At 40.0% G+C, this 21,723-nt stretch overlaps 1 pseudogene; it reads right to left on the reverse strand.

The window, feature by feature from the left end:
* Positions 1–4,590: 4,590 nt before the first annotated feature.
* LOC111159010 overlaps positions 4,591–21,723 on the reverse strand; it is an 81,195-nt pseudogene continuing 64,062 nt past the window's right edge.

A 21,723-nucleotide genomic window follows, 5' to 3' on the forward strand; every position in this document is an offset into this window, starting at 1 on the left:
GTGTCTGTTTCTCTGTGTTAAGAAAGTAACCTGTATCTTCTGCTCTTGAAAGTAGTGACTTTATGAAGAAGAGTTCCTAGACTGCCCTGTTCCCTATTCACCAGAACTTCAGGAGAGTGCCCTATGTGTGCTGCTTATACCCTACTGTTGGGTCTGAGTCACTTTTCCTTTTAGTGCAGTCATCTGTACTCTGTCTGTTGTGGGCTCTGTTTGCTCTCTGTGTTGTTAGTAGGACCCAGGCAGGCCAGCTCTGAAGGGGTGTACCACCAGAGAACTTGGAAGTGAGGCCATGGTGTTAGTAAAATTTGTGCTGGGCTACACAAATGTGATATTCCTCCAAGCACTTTGCTGGTTGGAGGCTGTGTGTCAGGGCTGTCGGGGGCACAAGGCTGGGCCAGGCTGGACCTGGTATATGATGGTAGCTGGGGTGTGCTGCTGGGTGCAGTATGGTGACTAGGCACTAAGTCACAAGTGGGCCTAGCATGGTGGTTCTGCATGGTGAATAGCAGCTGTGCATCCAGTGGCTTGTAAGGGCCATCCGTGGCTTTAACCAAATTTGCCTTCAACCCAGGGCTGAGGCCAGCAGGCTTGGAGTGAACTAGTCCTCAGGAGAACTTGTGGTTGTGGTACACTACTAGTCGGTTAGGTAGCAAGTGTCTATGCAGTCCGACCTCTTACAGGTGGCTCTGTTTATGCTGGGAAGCAAAGGAGGAAAATGGCACCTGCCACTTCCCTCATTTCTGGAGAAGTACCCAACATGCTGCAAAATCAATATAAACAGATCTGTCTCCTATTTGCCCATGGCTTTGTGTAAACTGCCAATTTTATGTTGCTTTTCCATGAAGGCTTTTTTCTCTCTAAAGGTGTTGGGCAGAGCTATCACTCACCCTCCCTCCTCACCCAGTGCTGAGTGAGCAGACTTTTAAAGCTCCAGGCTCTAAGTACCAGTGGTTGTATAAACTCATGGAATTCAGACCCTCCAGTTTTTAAAGCCAAGTGTTATTGGGATTAATCTTCCCTGCATGAGTTCCCCAGTGCAAGGGCCCATTTCTCTGCCCTCTCTAGATGCACAGCTCCCTCTCTGCTGTGGGCAGCCTCCCTCTGCATTTCTGACATTCCTAAACTTTCAGATGCAGCTTCTTCTCTATGTTTAGTTGTGGAGTTTATTCTGCCAGTCTTCAAATTGCTCTCCATTTTGTTGACTTGAAAATGGACAATATCCAGTTGAAAAAGTGGGATGGGGTGAGCTCAGTGTCCTCCTACTCTGCTACTCTGCCATCTTCCCAAGCTCCTCCAAATTTCCCTCTTAAAAACTTCTTTTGTTGCATCCCAACGATTTTGAACTGCTGTGTTTCCATTTTTATTTGTCTTCAGGTACCTTTTAATTTCCTCTTTGATTTCTTCATTGACCTTCTAGTAGTTCAATAGCATGTTGTTTAACCTCCACGTGTTTCTTTTTTTTTCCAGTTTTTTTTCCTTGTATTTAATTGTTAGTTTCATATCATGTAGGGGGTAAAAAAAGATGGATATGATTTCAGTTTTCTTAAATTTACTGAAACTTGTTTTGTGCCCCAACATGTGATCTATTCTGGAGAATGTTCTCTGTGCACTTGAAAAAAATGTGTATTCTGTTGTTTTTGGATGGAATGTTCTGTATATAGCTGTTAAGCCCATCTGCTCTAATGTGTTGTTCAAAACCACACTTTCCTTATTGATTTTCTGTCTGAATGATTTATCCATTGAAGTAAGTGGGGCATTAAAGTCCCCTACTATTATATTACTATCAATTTCTCACTTTAGTTCTGTTAATATTTGCTTTATACAGTTAGATGCTTCATTGTTGGGTGCATAGATATTTATAATTGATATATCCTCTCATTGGATTGATTCTTTGATCATTATATAATGCCCTTATTTGTCTCTTGTTACAGTCTTTGTTTTGTAGTCTATTTTGTTTGATATAAGTATTGTTATCGTGGGGTGTCTGGGTGGCTCAGATGGGTAAGCGTCTGCTTTCAGCTCTGGTCATGCCCTCCAGGTCCTGAGATCAAGCCTCACATCAGGCTCCCAGCTCAGCAGGGAGTCTGCTTCTCCCTCTTTCTCTCCCCCCTGCTTGTGCTCTTTCTCTTTCTCTCAAATGAATAAATAAAACATTTTTTTCTTTTTAAAAAATTTTATTTATTTGACAGAGAGATACATCACAGAGAGGCAGACAGAGAGGGAGAAGCGGGCTCCCCACTGAGCAGAGAGACCCATGCGGGACTTGATCCCAGGACCCTGAGATCATGACCTGAGCTGAAGGCAGAGGCCCAATCCACTGAGCCACTCAGGTGCTCAATAAAACATTTTTTTAAAAAGTACCACTATCCCAGCCTTTTATTGTTTCTATTTACATTAAATATCTTTTTGCATCCCTTCACTTTCAGTCTGTATATATCTGTAGGTCTGAAGTGAATTGCTTGTAGGCAGCATATAGATAGATCTTGTGTTTTTCTCCATTTTGTCACCCTATGTATCTTGATTAGAGCACTGAGTCTATTTACAAAGTAAATATTGACAGATACGTGTTTAGTGCTATTCTGTTCATTATTTTCTGGTTGTTTTTGTATTATTGTATTATTCTGTTTCTTTCTTCTCTTCCTATATTTTCCTTGTGATTTGATAACTTTTGTTAGTATTATGCTTAGATTCCTTTTTTTTTTCTTTTAATTTTCTGTGTATCTATTATAGGTTTTTGGTTTGTGGTTACCATGAAACTTATATTATATAACATCCTACGTATTTAGCAGTCTATATTAAGTTGATGGTTGCTTAAGTTCAAACATATTCTAAAAGTACTACATTTTTACTCCTTTACACATTTTATGTATATGATATCATACTTTATCTTTTATTTTGCATATCCCTTAACTAGCTTTTGTAGATATGATTGATTTTACTAGTTTTGTCTTTTACTTTGCATACTAGCTTTATAAGTTATCTACTACCTTTAGAATATATTTGCTTTGGCCAGTGAAATTTTTTCCTTTTATAATTGTGTTACTTCTATTTATGGCTTTTTCTTTTCTGCTTAAAGTAATTCCTCTAGAGGCACCTGGGTGGCTCAGTGGGTTAAGCCTCTGCCTTCAGTTCAGGTCATGATCTTGAGGTCCTGGGATTGAGTCCCACATCAGGTCTCTGTTCAGTGGGGAGCCTGCTTCCCCCTCTCCCTACCTCTCTCTCTGCCTGCCTCTCTGCCTACTTGTGATCTCTGTCAAATAAATAAATAAATAAAATATTTTTTTTAAAACGTAATTCCTCTAATATTTCTTGTAAGGCCAGTTTAGTAGTGATGAACTCCTTTAATGTGCTTGTCTGGGAAGCACTTTAACTCTCCTTCAATTCTGATAATAACCTTGCTAGTAGAGTGTTTTAGATTGTAGGTTTTTTTTCTTCTTTTTAGCACTTTGAATGTGTCATGCCACTTTCTTCTGACCTGCAAACTTTCTGCTGAAAAATTAGCTGATAGCCTTGGGGGGATTTACCTTGTATGTAACTATTTGCTTTTCTTTTTTTTTTTTTTTAAAGATTTTATTTATTTATTTGTCAGAGAGAGAGAGAGCGCGAGCACAGGCAGACAGAGTGGCAGGCAGAGGCAGAGGGAGAAGCAGGCTCCCCACAGAACAAGGAGCCCGATGCGGGACTCGATCCTAGGACGCTGGGATCATGACCTGAGCCGAAGGCAGCGGCTTAACCCACTGAGCCACCCAGGCGTCCCATTATTTGCTTTTCTTTTGCTGCTTTTAAGATTCTTTATTTTTAGCTTTTGAGGTTTTAATTTTTGAACTCTGAGAAAGTAATAAATGCCTTTTATTACAAAGGCACAGAAGTCATCAGAGGCCACCTGGGTGGCTCAGTGGGTTAAAGCCTCTGCCTTCAGCTCAAGTCATGATCTCAGGGTCCTGGGATAGAGCCCCGCATTGGGCTCTCTGCTCAGCAGGGAGCCTGCTTCCCCCTCTCTCTCCCTGCCTCTCTGCCTACTTATGATCTCTGTCTATCAAATAAATAAATAAAATCTTAAAAAAAAAGAAGTAATCTGAGACCTCAGATATTAACCTGTTGCATACTAATATCACACTGCTAATGTGTAATTTAATATGATTATTAAAACTTACGGTGTGGTTTTCCAACAATCATAATGGTTATAGATTCTTTCTATAAGTAATAATTAAAACAATTACTAGAACTTAAGACCAATATAGACCTAACAAAGGGGACTGAAAATTCCTGCAAGGGCAGTTTTGTTTCTTGATAGAAGTAAGACTTTAATGGTCAAACTCCACTGCCTACAATAGATACATTGGACCCAGCTTTTCCAAAGAAACAAGGTAAAATGAGCAACTTCTAACAATCTAAAAAAATACATGAAAGCAGTACCGAGATGATTCACAGACTGTTTTATCATTCCATCAGTTTCCAGTCTTCAAAAATACATAGTTTATAGGTCAGAAGTTCTGGGTTTGGCTCTGAACACCAAGGTGAAGACCCCTGCCAGGGTCCAGGCAGGCTCTCCCTGGGTGTCCTCACTGAGGCAGGGCAGCCCCTCATGGATCAGATCAGGTTCATGGTGGCATCTGTGCTGGTGGCCTGCTCCACTCCATATTTGGCACACACTTTCTCCTCAGGCAGCCCAGAGCTGCTTGTATTCTTATGTACCAGAACAGTCCCTTTCTTCTTTTATGCCAACACCTCTAGCCCCATCATTCTGAGATGGTGAAGCCATTCATTCCTGAACATAAAAGTCCAAATGGAGGACTTTCCCTGCTATCCACATAACACAATGGGACACTGAGGGGTATCTGGTTTAAAAGGATCTGGCTCATACTTCAGGATGATGCTCCCCTTAGCCAAGTCCCTGGCTTGACTGTATGTCTTACTGCTACGTTTTCTTAAAAAATGGATTTTCCTGGATCAATGGAATTTTAACATCTTCCATTGATACAGTGATCATTCTTGAATTAATAAATGAATATAACGTGTATACTCCCTCCTGTGCTAACTGAAAAGCACAATCAAACTCTTCATCACTGTTATTCCAACACCAGACTTATATCCCAGTGTTTACAACCTTCATCCTCTCACTATTATTCAGCAGCACATTGTTCAGCTCCTTGGAGACTATGTAGAGTTGCCTTTTCTTCCCTTCCATAGTTTGAGTTAACAAATTCATCTTAGGGAATGAAGGACCCCATGCATAGAATTTCTGGTTAGGGGTGCCTGGGTAGCTCAGTAGTTAAGCATCTGCCTTTGGCTCAGGTCATGATCCCAGGGTCCTGGGATTGAGCCCTGCTTCAGGCTCCCTGCTTGGCAGGAAGCCTGCTTCTCCCTCTCATAATCCTCCTGCTTATGTTCTGTCTCTCACTGTCTCTCTGTCAAATAGATAAAATCTTAAAAAAAAAAAAGAATTTCTGGATAGGTAGAAATAATGGTCCATCTTCAAGAACAAATACAAATGGATCATCTTTAAATTCTTCCAAATAACTTCACTTTCTTAGATGGAGAAGGACCACACACTCCATCTTTCTTATTTCCATTGTTCTCTAAATTCTCAGTTCTTTCCATTAGCTCTGTGTTGTCAATTCTGCTACCTGGTTTACTTTCCAGCTCAGAAAGAGTTTGTAGTTTTTCCTTCTGTGGGATTTGCAGAGTTGGACCAGTTTCTCTGGGCACCACAGATTCACCCTCCAGCTTTGGTGGATGTTTCTGCCATGTCATTGAAGACTTTTTCACCAACACTGTTACAAATAACCCGCCAGTATTTTTTTTTAAAGATTTTATTTTTATTTATTTATTTATTTGATAGAGAGAGATCACAAGTAGGCAGAGATTCAGGCAGAGAGAGGAGGAAGGAGGCTCCCTGCCGAGCAGAGAGCCCGATGTGGGGCTTGATCCCAGGACCCTGAGATCATGACCTGAGCCGAAGGCAGAGGCTCTAACTCACTGAGCCACCCAGGCGCCCCTCCAGTGTTTTGATGATGTGGTAATATTCTAGGATACTACTCTAGGTGCATCCCCTGTAAGTATTCTGGCTCCTTCGGTGGAACCTGGTAGGCCAGATCTGGGTATGTCTGCTGTGAGGATTACCATCTCACTCTCTAAACCACTGTCCATCTTTCATCATTACCTTCCACTATGTAATTCCAGGCAACCATTTAAGTTCTGGCAGCTCTGAAAACATATCAGCCAGCTCCAAATCACCTTCACTTTTTTTCCAGTAAAGATACTATTACTACTTCATCTTTAATGGGGGTTTAGTGAACATATAGAAGAAACCAACCTACCACCTTCCACTAGCTTCTCAGTGCCTTGCCTTACAGTCTACAGCTATAACTCATGCAGCTGCAAGTTATATGATGCCTTCCACTTTTTCCAAACATCAGTGGCTTTTTTTCTCATAGTGCTATCTCCACTGTAAGGGACATTACATATAATGCAGTTATAGAAGAGAATTTATTTCCTCCTATTAATGTCTATTTTGAGTCTGGATATGCTGGATACATCATGGTTGATCACCGTAGATGCAGAGGCTGCTCAGAATTTTGGCCTGATGAAGGAGCAGATAGTAATGCTTATTGACCTCATCTCTATGATGACAAACCCCTCAGGAAAAGGGACAATCATGTCCGCATATAACATTTCAATTAATTGTGTGGTCTTTGATTCAGATACTGCACACATATCTAAGATCTTTTTTTTTTTTTAAAGATTTTATTTATTTATTTGACAGAGAGAGGTCACAAGTAGACAGAGAAGCAGGCAGAGAGAGAGAAGGAAGCAGGCTCCCTGCTGAGCAGAGAGCCCGATGCGGGACTTGATCCCAGGACCCTGAGATCATGACCTGAGCCGAAGGCAGTGGCTTAACCCACTGAGCCACCCAGGCGCCCCACGTATCTAAGATCTTATGGAGAGGATGAGTATTAAGTAACAGTAGTGGAATCATGCTAATGGCTTCTTGACAACTGATATTTCCAGATTCAGTTTCCAGAAACCAGTGAAACTTTTCCAAATGTGGAGACCTTTTCAGATTTTTCCACCTAAATTTGTGTGCCTGGCATGTTCTTTAGAATATCAACTCATGGGCTGTGGAACTTTAACTTCCTGACCTTCTGCTTTAGGTCCTCCAATTTCTTGAAATACTTGTTCTTTAAGCAATAAAGAGGTTTCTTGTGTGTGACTTTTGTAATCAGTAATTCTAAAGTGGCCAGGAGGGGCCCCCTGAGTGCTTCCATGACCTGGTCCCATTTGCCCTTGGGTATTCTTGAGCTCCTGGTAGTACTGCTGGAAGGGTTTGTTCTCCTTGACAATCTAGGGATACTTGCCTTCCTAGCCCATTTCATTGCACTTTTTTTGTTTTAAAGATTTTATTTATTTATTTGACAGACAGAGATCACAAGTAGGCAGAGAGGCAGGCAAAGAGAGAGAGAGGAGGAAGCAGGTTCCCTGCTAAGCAGAGAGCCCGATGTGGGGCTCTATCCCAGGACCCTGGGATCATGACCCGAGCCGAAGGCAGAGGCTTTAACCCACTGAGCCACCCAGGTGCCCCTTCATTGCACTTTCTGCCATCTTTGGTACCATTCTCTGTGTCCTGACACTACTGCCATCCTTACTGCTGCTGCTGCTGCTGCTGCTGGAACCACCAGCCAGCAACCCCCATGTCCCAGGTGGCTGCCCACACCCACAGACACCTACCAGGCACCACTGGTTGGAGGGGACTTGATATTTTAATTATTTTGTGTCTTGGTGTGGACCTCCTTAGGTTCATCTTGTTTGGAGTTTTCATTGATTTCTAGATCTGGCTATGTTTCCTTCCCCAGTTAGGAAAGGTTCCCACTATTATCTCTTCAATAAATGTTCTGTTCCTCTTTCTCTTCTCCTTCTGGGACCCTTAAAATGTGAATGTTAGTGTACTCAGGATTGTCCCAGAAGTTCCTTAAACTATCCTCAATAAAAGAAATTTGGGGAGTCACTTTGGTGGGTCAGTCAGTTAAGTGTTTGCCTCTTGATCTCAGCTCAGTTCTTAATCTCAGGTTGTGAGTTCAAGCCCTGCATTGGGCTCCATGCTAGTGTGGCACATACTTAAAAAAAAAAATTATTTTTCTTTTTGCTTTTCAGCTTGGTTGCTTTCCACTGCCTTTTCATCCTTCCTTCCTTCCTTTCTTTCTTTTATAATTTTATTTATTGATTTTTTTTAACATTTTATTTATTTAAGTAATCTCTATACCCAATGTGGGGCTTGAACTCATGACCCCAAGTCAGGAGTCCTCCAGCTAGGCCAGCCAGATGTCCCCACTACTCTGTCTTTTAGATTGTTGATCCATTCTTCTGTATCCTCTAATCTGCTGTTGAATCCCTCTAGTTCATTTTAGTTACTGTATTCTTCAGCTCTGATTGGTTCCTTTTTATATTTTTCTCTCTCCTTATTGAAGTTCTCACTGAATTCAGCCACACGTCTCTCAAGTCTGGTGAGCATCTTTAGGACCATTACTTTGAACTCTATTAGGTAGATTGCTTATCTACATTCTGTTTGGCTCTTTCTGAGGTTTTGTCTTGTTCTTTAATCTGAAATATACTTGTCTCCATTTTATCTGTTTGTTTTTATGTATTTTGTAGTTCAGTTATGTCTCCTGGTCTTGCAAGTCATGGCCTCATGTAGAAGGCATCCTCTGGGGCCCTGTAGTACAATCCCTCTTGCCACAAGAACAAGGTATTTCAGGAGTGTCTACCATATGGGTTGTACATGCCCTCCTGTTGTGACAGGGCTGTAACTGCTGTGAAAATGCTGGTGGGTGTGGCTGGCTTAGAGACCTAGCTATAACTGCTGCAAGTATGGGGCTGGCCCACTCACTGGGTTAGGAATCCCCCAGAAGGGCATCAGATGTGGCTTAGGCTGTCTGCTGGGTTTGGTAAGACAGTAGTCACTTTGGGGTAATACTGGTCCTAACTGAGACTGCCTGCTGAATGTGGCAGGGAAGAAGCCACATTGGAGGGGTACCTTCTGGGACAAGAATGTTGGGTGAGGTGGGTCTACAAGGGAACACTAATGCAGGTTGGACAGTACTAGTAAAGTAAATGGAAAGCATCAGAACTGGCTCCCACAAGTGTCCAGACAGCTTTGTTGAAGGAAAAAAGGAAAAATGGTGACTGGCACTTCTACTTCCAGAGAAAGCTTCTTCAGATCCCTGCCCCTCTGGCACATGTCCTAAAATTAGTCAGTAAATAGTTAGGTGTAAGTCAGGCTCTTTTTTTTTTCTTCTTCTTTTTTCTTTTTTCTCAGAATGAAAGAGAGAGAGAGCACAAGCAGGGGGAACAGCTGGTAGAGGGAGGAGCGGGCTCCCTGTAGAGCAGAGAACCTGACATGGGGCTCCATCCCAGAACCCTGGGATCATGACCTGAGCCAGAGGCAGATGCTTTTAACTGACTGAGCCACCCAGGTACCCCACCCAGGCTCCTTTCAAACTGCTGCCTCTGTGCTAGAATGATACAGAATGCTTCTCCTTTAAGAATGAAGACTTGGGGGGACGCCTGGGTGGCTCAGTTGGTTAAGCGGCTGCCTTCGGCTCAGGTCATGATCCCAGCATCCTGGGATCGAGTCCCACATCGGGCTCCTTGCTTGGTGGGAAGCCTGCTTCTCCCTCTGCCTCTGCCTGCCACTCTGTCTGCCTGTGCTCGCTCTTGCTTCTCTCTCTATGTCAAATAAATAAATAAAATATTAAAAAAAAAAAAGAATGAAGACTTAGAGCGAAATAAGTCAATCAGAGAAAGACAACTATCATATGATCTCCCTGATATGAGGAAGTGGAGATGCAACGTGGGGGGTTTGGGGAGTAGGAAAAGAATAAATGAAATAAGATGGCCTCGGGAGGGAGAGAAACCATAAGAGACTCTTAATGTCACAAAACTGAGGGGGGTAAGGAGAAGGTGGTGGGGTTATGGACATTGGGGAGGATATGTGCTATGGTGAGTGTCGTGAAGTGTGTAAACCTGGCGATTCACAGACCTGTACCCCTGGGGCTAATAATACATTATATGTTTATAAAAAATAAATAAAAACTAAAAAAAAAAAAAAAAGACTTTAAATTGGAAAAAAAAAAAAGAAGAAGAAGAATGAAGACTTGGTTCCTGTAGCCCTATGGTTCTCCCTGAGTTAATGTCTACCAATTTTCAAAAGCAGACATTATGGGGGCTTATCTTTCTGGTTCGGGCCTCTAGGGCTGGGGGTACCTGATATGGTTCTTGATCCCCCTCACTACTCAAGGAGGACTTCTACACCACTGATATCTCTCCTCCTTGTTGGTCACCACCCTGGGGGTTTGTTTTCTGATCATGTCTCTGCCTCTACTACCCTTCTGGATATAGCTTTTTCTTTATCTCTTTAGCTATGGATGATCTGTTCTTCCAGTCTTCAGGTTGTTTTCAGAGTGAATTGCATTATATGTAGTTGTTACCTCAATGCGTCTATGTTAGGAGGTAAGCTCAGAATCCTCCTACTCTACCATTCTCCCTGGCTCTCACCAACTGGTGTCTTTCTTGAAAGATAGCCTCATTATTTATGTGTAAGAAAGAGGCAGAACCTCTTCTATCTCTGGTCATTGGCCTGCAAGTGAGGCCAGAAATGACCACAGCTATTGCAGCGTCAGAATTAGAGGTAGACTGAATGCACTGGAGTGATTGAAAGGGGAGACCATAACCCCGCATTTATAATCCTAATCCAGGAGCTGCCCTGCTCATTTTCGATTCTTTTATGTGAAAAAAATGTTCTTGTAGTTGAAACCGGCTAAATTTATTTTCTGTTACCTATAGCTTTAGGTATTATTTAGAAGGGTAGGTGAGGGTGAATTTCTGGCATTTTGGAAAGGCCCTGGGGCAACCTCAAAGCTTTAAATGCGGAGGGCCCAATCCAGCTGAGATATACTCTCGGGCAAAACTAGTGCTTTCCCATGGCTGCTGGCCCCTGCTTCATTCCATGTCTGATTTCTAGGAGGCCTAAGGACCTCTCAGATGACATCTGTGGTGCTATCTTTGATGGTCCTAAAAGTGCCTTCATTTCCGAGATAAAACTGTCTGCCAAGCACTCTCGATTTATTGATGGTTTGTGTTTTCTGATTATACAAGTTTTACATGTTAGTAGCAGAAAGCCAAAAGGATGCAAAAAAAAAAAAATAAATACTGGTAACCTTAGCATTCAACTGTTTTGGTGTATACACTGGGTATTATGTGTGTTTCTGATTCATTTTATTCCCATTTCAAAAATGTGCTCCTCATATTCTATAGATAGTTTTAAGATTTACTCATATATTTGAGAGCAAGCACATGTGGGAATGGGGGAGGGGTAGAGGGAGAAGGAGAGTGAGAGACGCAGCTTCCCACTGAGCACAGAACCCAATGTGGGGCTCAATCTCATGACCCTAAGATCATGACATGAGCTAAAATCAATTGTCCAACATTTAACCAACTGAGACACCCAGGAACCCCTCTATATGTAGTTTTATGTCCCAACATCTGAACTCAAAATTGTAACTTAAGTTTATTTTCCATATATCATTAAATGTATTTTAAATCTTATTTAATGATTGCACACCAATTTATAGCACAAGTATGTAATAAGTTACAAACTGGTTATATTTTACATGAGGATGCATTTATGACAATCTTGCATAATTTAAGCTTTGCATAATTCCAGACTCTTTTTTTTCATAAATAGTTATACTCAAGTGGTTTCTCTAAATATTAATAACAAACACCACTGATACTGAGCCCACCAGCTTTGGACGGTAATCCTTGGATTTAAAATTTGGAGGTAATTTACATTATTTCAAATTTTGTTAACAAATGTTAGAACTCCTATTATGTGCTGGCCACATGTCTTGGGCTTTTGGGAACTATGACTAGGAGTTAACATTCTGGTTGGAAACAAATAAACGTGATCATATTTACCTATTTATCATGTTTATTGCATCTGAAGTGGATAAGAGGTATGGGGGGGAAAAGAAAACTGGGGCAGGGCAGGGGAGATTGGAAGTGCAGGCAGGGGAGATTGGATGTATAAGAAAAAAGCAATCTCCAGAAACCTATAGGCTCAATTTCCTGGAGCCCTAACCCCACCCTCCCCTCCATAAGACAGAAAATTTTATATAATCAGTCATTCCTCATAACCCCAGTGCAGCTCTTTCTGCCCACGGATCCTGTCCCCATACTTTAATAAAATCACTTTTTGCATCAAAGACATCTCAAATTCTTTCTTGGCCAATGGCTCTGAACCCCACCACTTCAAACCACAACACATAGATGTCTCCTTAATCAGGATATGCTATCTGTCCTGGAAGTCACATCCTTATCACTGTCAAAGCACCAAGTCTCACAAAATGAGCAAATGAGGGAATGGTTCATTGTCCAGTCCTCTCCCATGTAGCATGATCAGAAACTCCCCAAATTAAAGAACATTACTCCTCAAGTACTTAAGTGGTGTAATTTTATTCTCACCAAAACTTCCATTTTTTTCAGGAGAATAAACTAAAGTGTAAAGAAGAGAGTGATTTTTCTGAAGTCATTGAATGTCCTTCTTTGCAGGCTCCTCCTATACTCAACCTCTAATTATCTGTAGTCCTCAGGGCTGGGTCCTTGGTCTTCTTCTGGCCTCCATCCTCTCTCTTCCCTGGATTTCAATATTATCTAATTGCTGACTACTCCCAAATTTTATCTCTGCTTTTGACTTTTCTTCTGAAGCCTTCTCCCATGCAACATTTCCACTTAGTTGTCAGTAGGCAGAACTCTTCATTTTTCTCCCTTCAACCTTCTTCTCCCTTAGTCTTTCCAATCTTAACAAACACCTCTACTCTCCATTCACTTCATATATCCAAAAATCAGTTGTCCTTCTATACTCCATTTACTAAGAAGCAGAGAAATCTTTTGACAATTTAAAAAGCATGCAGATTAATCGCTTCTTGGCCTTTTGGCTAAGATCAAGTGTAAAAGGCATGCAGATTAGAAACAAAGAAATAAAACTGTCCCTATTAGCAGATGATGTTTCTCTGTGTTAAAAATCCCAAAGTATCTGTAAAACTCCCAGAACTAATAAGTGATTTTAGCAAGGCCACATGGTACAAGAGAAACATACATAAATCAATTGCATTTCTATATACTAACAACAAACATGTGGAAACTAAAAAATAATACCAAGGAAAATGAAATAAATAGCTATTAATCTGACAAAAACGGTACAGAATCTGTTGCTGAAAATCACAAAATGCTGAAGCACAAAATCCGATATCTAAATAAATGGAGATATATTGTGTTCATGGAGTAGAAGACCCAACATAATAAAGGTATCAGTTCTGCCCAAATTGCTCTATACATTTATTGAAATTCCTATCAAGACTCCAGAAAGGTTCGGGCGCCTGGGTAGCTCAGTGGGTTGGGCTGCTGCCTTCGGCTCAGGTCATGATCTCAGGGTCCTGGGATCAAGTCCCGCATCGGGCTCTCTGCTCAGCAAGGAGCCAGCTTCCCTCTCTCTCTCTCTCTCTGCCTGCCTCTCCATCTACTTGTGATCTCTCTCTGTCAAATAAATAAATAAAATCTTTAAAAAAAAAAAAAGACTCCGGAAAGGTTTTATTATTTTTTTTGTAGTCATACACAAACTTATTCTAAAAATTTCCAGGAAGAGACAAGGGAGCTAAAACAGATAAAAACACCATACCAAAGAAGAATAAAGTGAAAGAATCAATCTTGACTTCAAAATTTATTATATAGCTACAGTAATCAAGGCAGTGTGGTATTGTGGAGGAATAGAAACTTGGATCAATGGAACACAATACTGAGCATACAAAGTCAACCCAGTTTTTGACAAGGGTACAAAAGCAACTTATTGGAGGGATAGAGAGAGCACCAACAGATGGAACTGGAATAAATGCACCTCCACAGGCAAAAAACAAAAAAATCCCAAACCAACCTAAATCTCTCATCTTACAAAAAAACAAAAAACAAAACAAAACAAAAAATTCTCAAAATGGATTATAAGCTTAAGTATAAAAAAAATTTAAAACTTTTTAGAAAAAAGTAGAAAATCTTTCGGACTTAGAGCTAAAGAATTGGCACCAAAAGCCCAACTTATTTTTTGTTTTTTATTTAAATTCAACTTAGTTAACATATAGTGTATTATTAGGTTCAGAGATAGAATTTAGTGATTCATCAGTTGCATATAACACCCAGTTCTCATTACATCAATTGCCCTCCTTAATGCCCATCACCCAATTACCCCATCCTCCCACCCCCCTCCCCTCCATCAACCCTGTTTGTTCCCTATATTTAAGAACCTCTTATGGTTTGCCTCCCTCTCTGTTTTTGTCTTATCTTGTTTTTCCTTCCCTTTCCCTATGTTCACCTGTTTTGTTTCTTAAATTCCACATACTCATGAAATTATATGGTATTTGTTTTTCTCTGACTGACTTATTTTGCTTAGTATAACACCCTCTAGTTCCTTTGGCATCATTGTAAATGGCAAGATTTCATAGTCTTTGATGGCTGAGTAATATTCCATCATATATGTATGATGGAATATATAAATATATCTATATATATAGATATAGATAATATAATGGAATATATAAATATATAATATCCATATATCCCCCACACCTTCTTCATCCATTCTTCTGTTGATGGACATCTAGGTTCTTTCCATATCTTGGCTATTGTAGACATTGCTGCTATAAACATTTGGGTACATGTGCCCCTTCAAATCATTATTTTGGTATTTTTAGATAAACACCTAGCAGTGCAATTGCTGAGTTGTAGGGAGTTCTATTTTTAACTCAAAACCTCAACTTATAAAAATAAAAACTGATAAATCAGACCTCATTAAAATTAAAAACTTCTGCTTTGGGCGCCTGGGTGACTCAGTGGGTTAAGCTGCTGCCTTCGGCTCAAGTCATGATCTCAGGGTCCTGGGATCGAGTCCCACATCGGGCTCTCTGCTCAGCAGGGGGCCTGCTTTCCTCTCTCTCTCTGCCTGCCTCTCTGTCTACTGTGATCTCTCTCTGTGAAATAAATAAATAAAATCTTTAAAAAAAAAAAAAACAAAAAACTTCTGCTTTGTGAAAGGCTTATTAAAATGAAGAAAATAGAGGCACCTGCATGGTTCAGTGGGTTAAAGATTCTGCCTTTGGCCCAGGTCGTGATCCCAGAGTCTTGGGATCGAGCCCCGCATCGGGGTCTCTGCTCGGCAAGGGAGTCTGCTTCTCACTTCCCTCTCTCTGCCTGCCTCTCTGCCTACTTGTGATCTCTGTCAGTCAAATAAATAAATAAAATCTTTAATAAAATAAAATAAAATAAAATAAAGAAAATACAAACCATAGGCTAGAAGAAAATATTTTCAAAGCACATATACGGCAAAAGGTTTGTATATAGAATACATAAGACAAATCACTTTCAAAAGTTAACAGTAAGAAAACAATCCAAATAAACATTGGGCAAAAGACATGAACAGACATTTCACTGAAGAGGATAAGCAGATGGCAAATAAGCCCATGAAAAATGCCCAGTATCATCAGCCCCTTGGAAAATGCAAATTAAATCCACAATACCTATCAGAATAGCTAACACCATACACCATCACCTAGCTAAAAATAGTGAAAACACCAAATGTTGGTGAAGATATAGAAAAACTGGATTACTCATATGTGCTGGTGAAAATTTTAAATGGTCACTCTGGGAAAAAGTTTAGAAGTTTCATATAAAACTAATCATGCAACTACCTTAGAGCCTAGTAAATTACACACTTGGGAATTTATCTCAGAGAAATGAAGACTTATGTCACATAGAAACCTGCACATAGCAAAACCTGTTCAACAACAAATTTATTTGTAAAGGCTGAAAACTAGAAATGACCCAAATTTCATTCAGTAGGTAAATGGATATCAAATTGTGGTACATTTATACCATGGAATACTATTTGGCAATAAAAAAGGAACATATATCGGTACAAACACCAACTTGGATAAATCTTGAGGGCATTATGCTGAATGAAAGCAGCCAGTCTCAAAAAAATCATATACTCTATGTTTCCATTCATATAACATTCTTGAAATAATAATGTTATAGATATGATAGAGAGATTATAGGTTGCCAAGGGTTTAGGTGAGGAAGAGGGATACTTGTGGCTATAACGGGGTAGTATAAGAGCACTCTGTGCTGATGAGCAGTTTTGTATATTGACTATGAGGGTGGTAACATGAATTTACACGTGTAGCAAAACTGCATAAAATTATATATACACATACACAAATAAATACATGTAAAACTGGTAAAATCTGAGTAAGTTCTGCTTATTCTACCAATGCCAATATCCTGGTTTTGAAATTGTGCTGTAGTTGTGCCAGATTTCCCCACTGGGAAAAACTGAGTGAAGGATACATGGAACTTCTTGTATTTCTTTGCAATGTTCTGGGAGTATATAATTATTTCAAATAAAAAGTTAACAAACAATAAGATGAAATATTTAGAGGGTTATAACACTCTTCTGTTTATAACCCCTTCAGTACTTTTCCACTGCTCTCAAAAGTAATTTATCGTATGGCTTACAAAGTCTGTATGAGCTAGCGCCTATCCACTTCTCCCCTTGCTTGCTATTTTCCTGTCTCATAAGTCACCTCTCAAATCTTAGATCATGGTAACAGCTCTTTCCAGCCACAAGACCTTGTTCTTCCTGTTTGCATATATGCTTTATTTTCTCTCTTTTTAAGAGCTTTTGACTTAAATATCATCCTAGGAAAGGCCTTCCCTGACCATTATATTTCTTGTGGCACTATGACGTTAATTTCATTCATTGGGTTTATTACAATTTGGATTATTTATCTTTTCATTGACTTTTTATCTTCTCTCTAAGTAGACTGCAAGTTCCGTAAGAGCTGGAAACTTTCTTGTCTTGTTTGTGTTGTATTCTGGCATTCTGCCCAGCACATGGTTCCAGCTAAATGAGTAAATCTATGAATTAATACAAAGTTGGAATGAGCACAATGGTTTGCTATCTCTCACTGCAACACACCTTCTACAGCCCTTTCTGCCTTACTCCTTACCAGATAAAAGCTTTGGCAGCAACATGCAGTTCCCCCAAAATTCCCCCAAAAGTGACTTGTAACAGGACAAACTTATTGTCTTATAGCTGTGGAGGTCAGCAGTCCAAAATGAATGCTACTGAGCTAAAATTTATGTGCCAGCAGGCCTCTGTTCTTTTCTCAAAGCTTTAGGGAAGAACCCATTTTATTGTCTTTTCCAGATTCTAAAGGCAGTCTGCATTCCTTGCTCATGGCCTTTCCTATCTTCAAAGTCAGCAATGGCTGGTCAAGTCTTTCACAGCAATCACTGACACTTTTTCTTCTGCCACCCTCTTCCATGTTTAGGGATCCTTGTCATTACACTGGTTCAAGATCATCAATCTATTTTAAGGTGAGTCTAATTTCACCTGCTACCTTAATTCTTCATTGCCACATAACATAAAACATAACCTAACATAGCATAACATAACATGACATAACATAACATAACAACAGCATATTCACAGGTTCTCTGGATTAGGACGTAGACACATTGGAAGGCCATTGTTCTGCCTGCCATACCATTAGACTCCAACTTCCATAAAGAAAGTGAGTCCTCTGTTCATAACTGGATCCAGATCTAGTTTACTCAATAAATTGTTGAAACAAACTTAAATAACATAGCCCATGGATAGTATCAGTGTCTAGCACATGACAGATACACTTAAACCTTTACCCACTAAAGGTCTTTTTTCCCAGCCCAGCTCCACCCAAAATAGTCAGAATGTTCTTTGAGGCTTTGCTTAAAGTTATTTCTTACATAAACTGAAGTCTTCCTCCTTATTTCTATGGGCACAATAATGGTTTTTTTCAACATATGTTTCATTAACCTGTTAACTTTACTAGGTTATGGACAAGCTGCATAGTGACTGCCTCATTCATTTTTGAGTTCTCCATAGTTGCTAGCATGTGGTAAGCTTTTATGTAGTTAAGAGTAAAGGGGAAGAGCAAAGGGAAAGATCAGAGCAAGACAGCAATTGGGGAGTGTGAGAATCAAAAAGAAACCTCTTTCACTCTTTCATTTCCTCACATTAACAAGAATCTCCATTGCAAAGTGGCTAGGGTGGGGTGCTGGCATTGGTGAATACATTTGTAAGAAGGTATTAGAATCAGATGCTTCTTCCCTCATTCCTCTGTGGGAACGTTCAATTCCCATTAATGCCATCAATCCCAGAACCTGCAGCCCATCTGATGTGTATCTCTTTGCTGAGAGTGAAAGTAGCCTTTTTTAAAGTTTTGATTACATGATAGCTCTGCCTCCCAATCTGGGCACTTACTTTGTGATCTCTCAAGTGTTTTGGGGCATCTATCACTCTCCTTTCCTGCCCTGTTGCCTCCACCATCTTCTTGGTACATGGATAAATGCCCCTTGCCTGTTGAAGGTCATACCTGAAAGCCTACATCTTGGCTGAATAGCTTTTCCTTTCCAGAAAGTGCAGAAGGTGACTTCCATGCACTTTTAAAAAGTGGGTGTGCTTTTATTTTTCTTTTTTCTTCAAAGATTCTTTAAACTCTTCAGTCAACATTTTTTATCATTTTCCTTTCAGATACCCAAGGTCAAGTCCTATTTTTAGCCATTGTTCTCCCCACTGGGGTTCTCCTCAGAGCATCCCAGCTACTGGGGCTGTACTTTTATAAGCTTCTTCAAGGGATAGTACACAGGTAGCCACATCTCATTTCTTCCCGCCTTTAAGTAGGTTAAATCTCCTACAAATAATTTGCTTATTGAATGCCTAGTTATTCTTGGATAATAACAACCTGAGTAAGAATAACTGATTGGAAATAGAAGAAAAGCACATAACTATGATTGCTTTGAGAGCGAATATTCTTTACCAAGTGTTCTCTTGAGTAGAGTACCGGGTATGTTTGAAAGAAATACTTTGTTAAGCCATTGGTAAGCAGGTGAGACCCTGAGGGGACAGGGTGAGCATAAAATGGTTAGTGAAAGAGAAGAAAAGAGATTTGTGGGTTGAGAGAAGGGGGAAGTGGAAATTAATGAAAAAGGGAGAAGGGCAGGGAGAGGAAAGCCAGTGAGGTGGCTGAAGGCCATGTATTTTAAGATGGGACCCTTTCACATGATCCCTCAAATCCTTGATGAAATATAGCAAAACCACAAAATATCTCACCTGAGTAAATTTTATATGAACTGGTGAGGCCAGGTTGGTGTGATGCAAACTTGGAACAACCTAATGCTGTCAGGTTGAAAGGTATGAGATATGTGAAGATGTAAACCACAGGAATTCATAGAAACTGTAGAAAGGGCAAAATTAAAACCAGAATTAGAACTTCCCTGGTTGCCTCTAAGTCCATAAGTGAGAAATATTATCTAAAAACAGTTACACTTCAGTTTGTAGCAATAGCTGACTTGTACAACCCTCCTTCTGATATCATACTTCAAGACCCAGCTCTGCCCCAACTCACCAAAAGCCTTCTTTCCTACAACTGATGTTCTCAGTGATGTCCCTGTCCTCTAAAATTCTACCCTTATCAACTCTGGTACACAGTTTAGTGCTTAAAGTTAGTATCTTGTGTTAGTACAAAGTTATTAAAAAACACAAAGCCTTCAGTGACCTTTTGGAAGTGTTATAAAGAAGAGACATTATGAATGGGTCAGAGGGATCCAAAAGAGTGAGAACAACAGATAACTGTCCTTGCTGATAGTGGCATCTGGGGACAGCAATGGCTACACTATAATTAGTGGTGATTAGAGTCCAGTGTAATTCACAGTATCCAAAACTGGATACTGGTGTTTTGAGGTAGTCTCTAGGGGTTTGAATTTGGACATTTTTCGTGACTACACAACTTAGGCTAGTTTCTCATCCTCCTTGGCATTCTTTTTGTTTTTTAAATTTTTTATTATATTCAATTTAGTTAACTTACAGTGTATTATTAGATACAGGGGTAGAATTTAGTGATTCATCAGTTGCATATAACACCTAGTGCTCATTACATCAATTGCCCTCCTTAATGCCCATCATCCAATTACCCCATCCTCCCACCCACCTCCCCTCCAGCAACCCTCAGTTTGTTCTCTCGAGTTAAGAGTGTCATGGTTTGGGGCATCTGGGTGGCTCAGTCGTTAACCATCTGCCTTCAGCTCAGGTCATGATCCAGGGTCCTGGGATTGAGCCCCATATTGGTTTGCCTGCTCAGTGGGAAGTCTGCTTTTCCCTCTCACACTCCCCCTCTCTCGCTGTCTCTGCCAAATAAATATATAAAATTAAAAAAAAAAAAAAAAAAGGATCTCATGGTTTGCCTATTTTCCTCTTGTTTTATTTTTCCTTCCTTTCCCCTATGTTCATCTGTCTTATTTCTTAATTCCACATGAGTGAAATCATATGGTATTTGTCTTTCTCTGACTGACTTACTTCACTTAGCATAACACCCTCTAGTTCCATCCACATCATTGCAGATGGCAACATTTCATTCTTTTTGATGGCTGAGTAATAATCCATTTTATATGTATGTGTATGTGTGTGTGTATATATATATAAAATATGTATGTATACACACACACACATACATACACACCACATCTTTATCCATTCATCTGTCAATGAACATTTGAGTTCTTTCCATATTTTGATTACTGTGGACATTGGTGCTATAAACATTGGGGTGAAATGTGCCCCTTTAAATCATTATTTTTGTATCCTTTTGATGGAAACCTAGAAGTGCAATTGCTGGGGTGTAGGATTACTCTATTTTTAACTCTTTGAGGAACTTCCATACTATTTTCCAGAATGGCTGCACCAGTTTGCATTCCCACCATCAGTGTAAGAGAGTTCCCCTTTCTCCACATCCTCAACAACATCTTTTGTTTCCTGAGTGGTTAATTTTAACCATTCTGATATGTGTGAGGTGGTATCTCATTGTGGTTTTAATTTGTATTTCCCTGATGCTGAACGATGTTGAGCATTTTTTCATGTGTCTGTTAGTCATTTGTATGTCTTTGGAGAAATGTCTGTTTATGTCTTCTGCCCACTTCTTGACTGGATTTTTTGGTTTTTGGGGTTTTGAGTTTGATAAGTTCCTCATCTGTTTTGGATACTAGGGCTTTATCTAATATGTCATTTGCAAATATCTTCTCTCATTCCATAGGCTGCCTTTGAGTTTTATTGACTGTTTCCTTTGCTGTGCAAAAGCTTTTTATCCTAATGACGTCCTAATAGTTCAATTTTGCTTCTGTTTCCCTTGCCTCTGGAGATGTATCTAGGAAGAAGTTGCTGAGGCTGAGGTCAAAGAGGTTGCTGCCTGTGTTCTTCTTTAGGATTCTGATGGTTTCCTATCTCACATTTAGGTTTTTCAGCCATTTTGAGTTTTGTTTTTGTTTTTGTTTTTTGTATGGTGTAAGAAAGTGGTTCATTTTTTGGGACACCTGGGTGGCTCAGTCAGTTAAATATCTGTCTTCAGCTCAAGTCATGATCAAGATCCTGGGATAGAGTCCCCAATCAGGCTCCTTGCTCAGTGGGGAGACTGATTCTCCCTCTGCTTGTCACTCCCACTGCTAGTGCTTGCTCCCTCTCTCTGACAAATAAATTTAAAAAGAAAGAAAGAAAGAAAGAAAGAAAGAAAGAAAGAAAGAAAGAAAGAAAGA

This window comes from Enhydra lutris, unplaced genomic scaffold (assembly GCF_002288905.1).
Source record: "Enhydra lutris kenyoni isolate GAN:26980312 unplaced genomic scaffold, ASM228890v2 scaffoldscaffold66, whole genome shotgun sequence".
In the NCBI taxonomy this organism is placed as follows: Eukaryota; Metazoa; Chordata; class Mammalia; order Carnivora; family Mustelidae; genus Enhydra; species Enhydra lutris.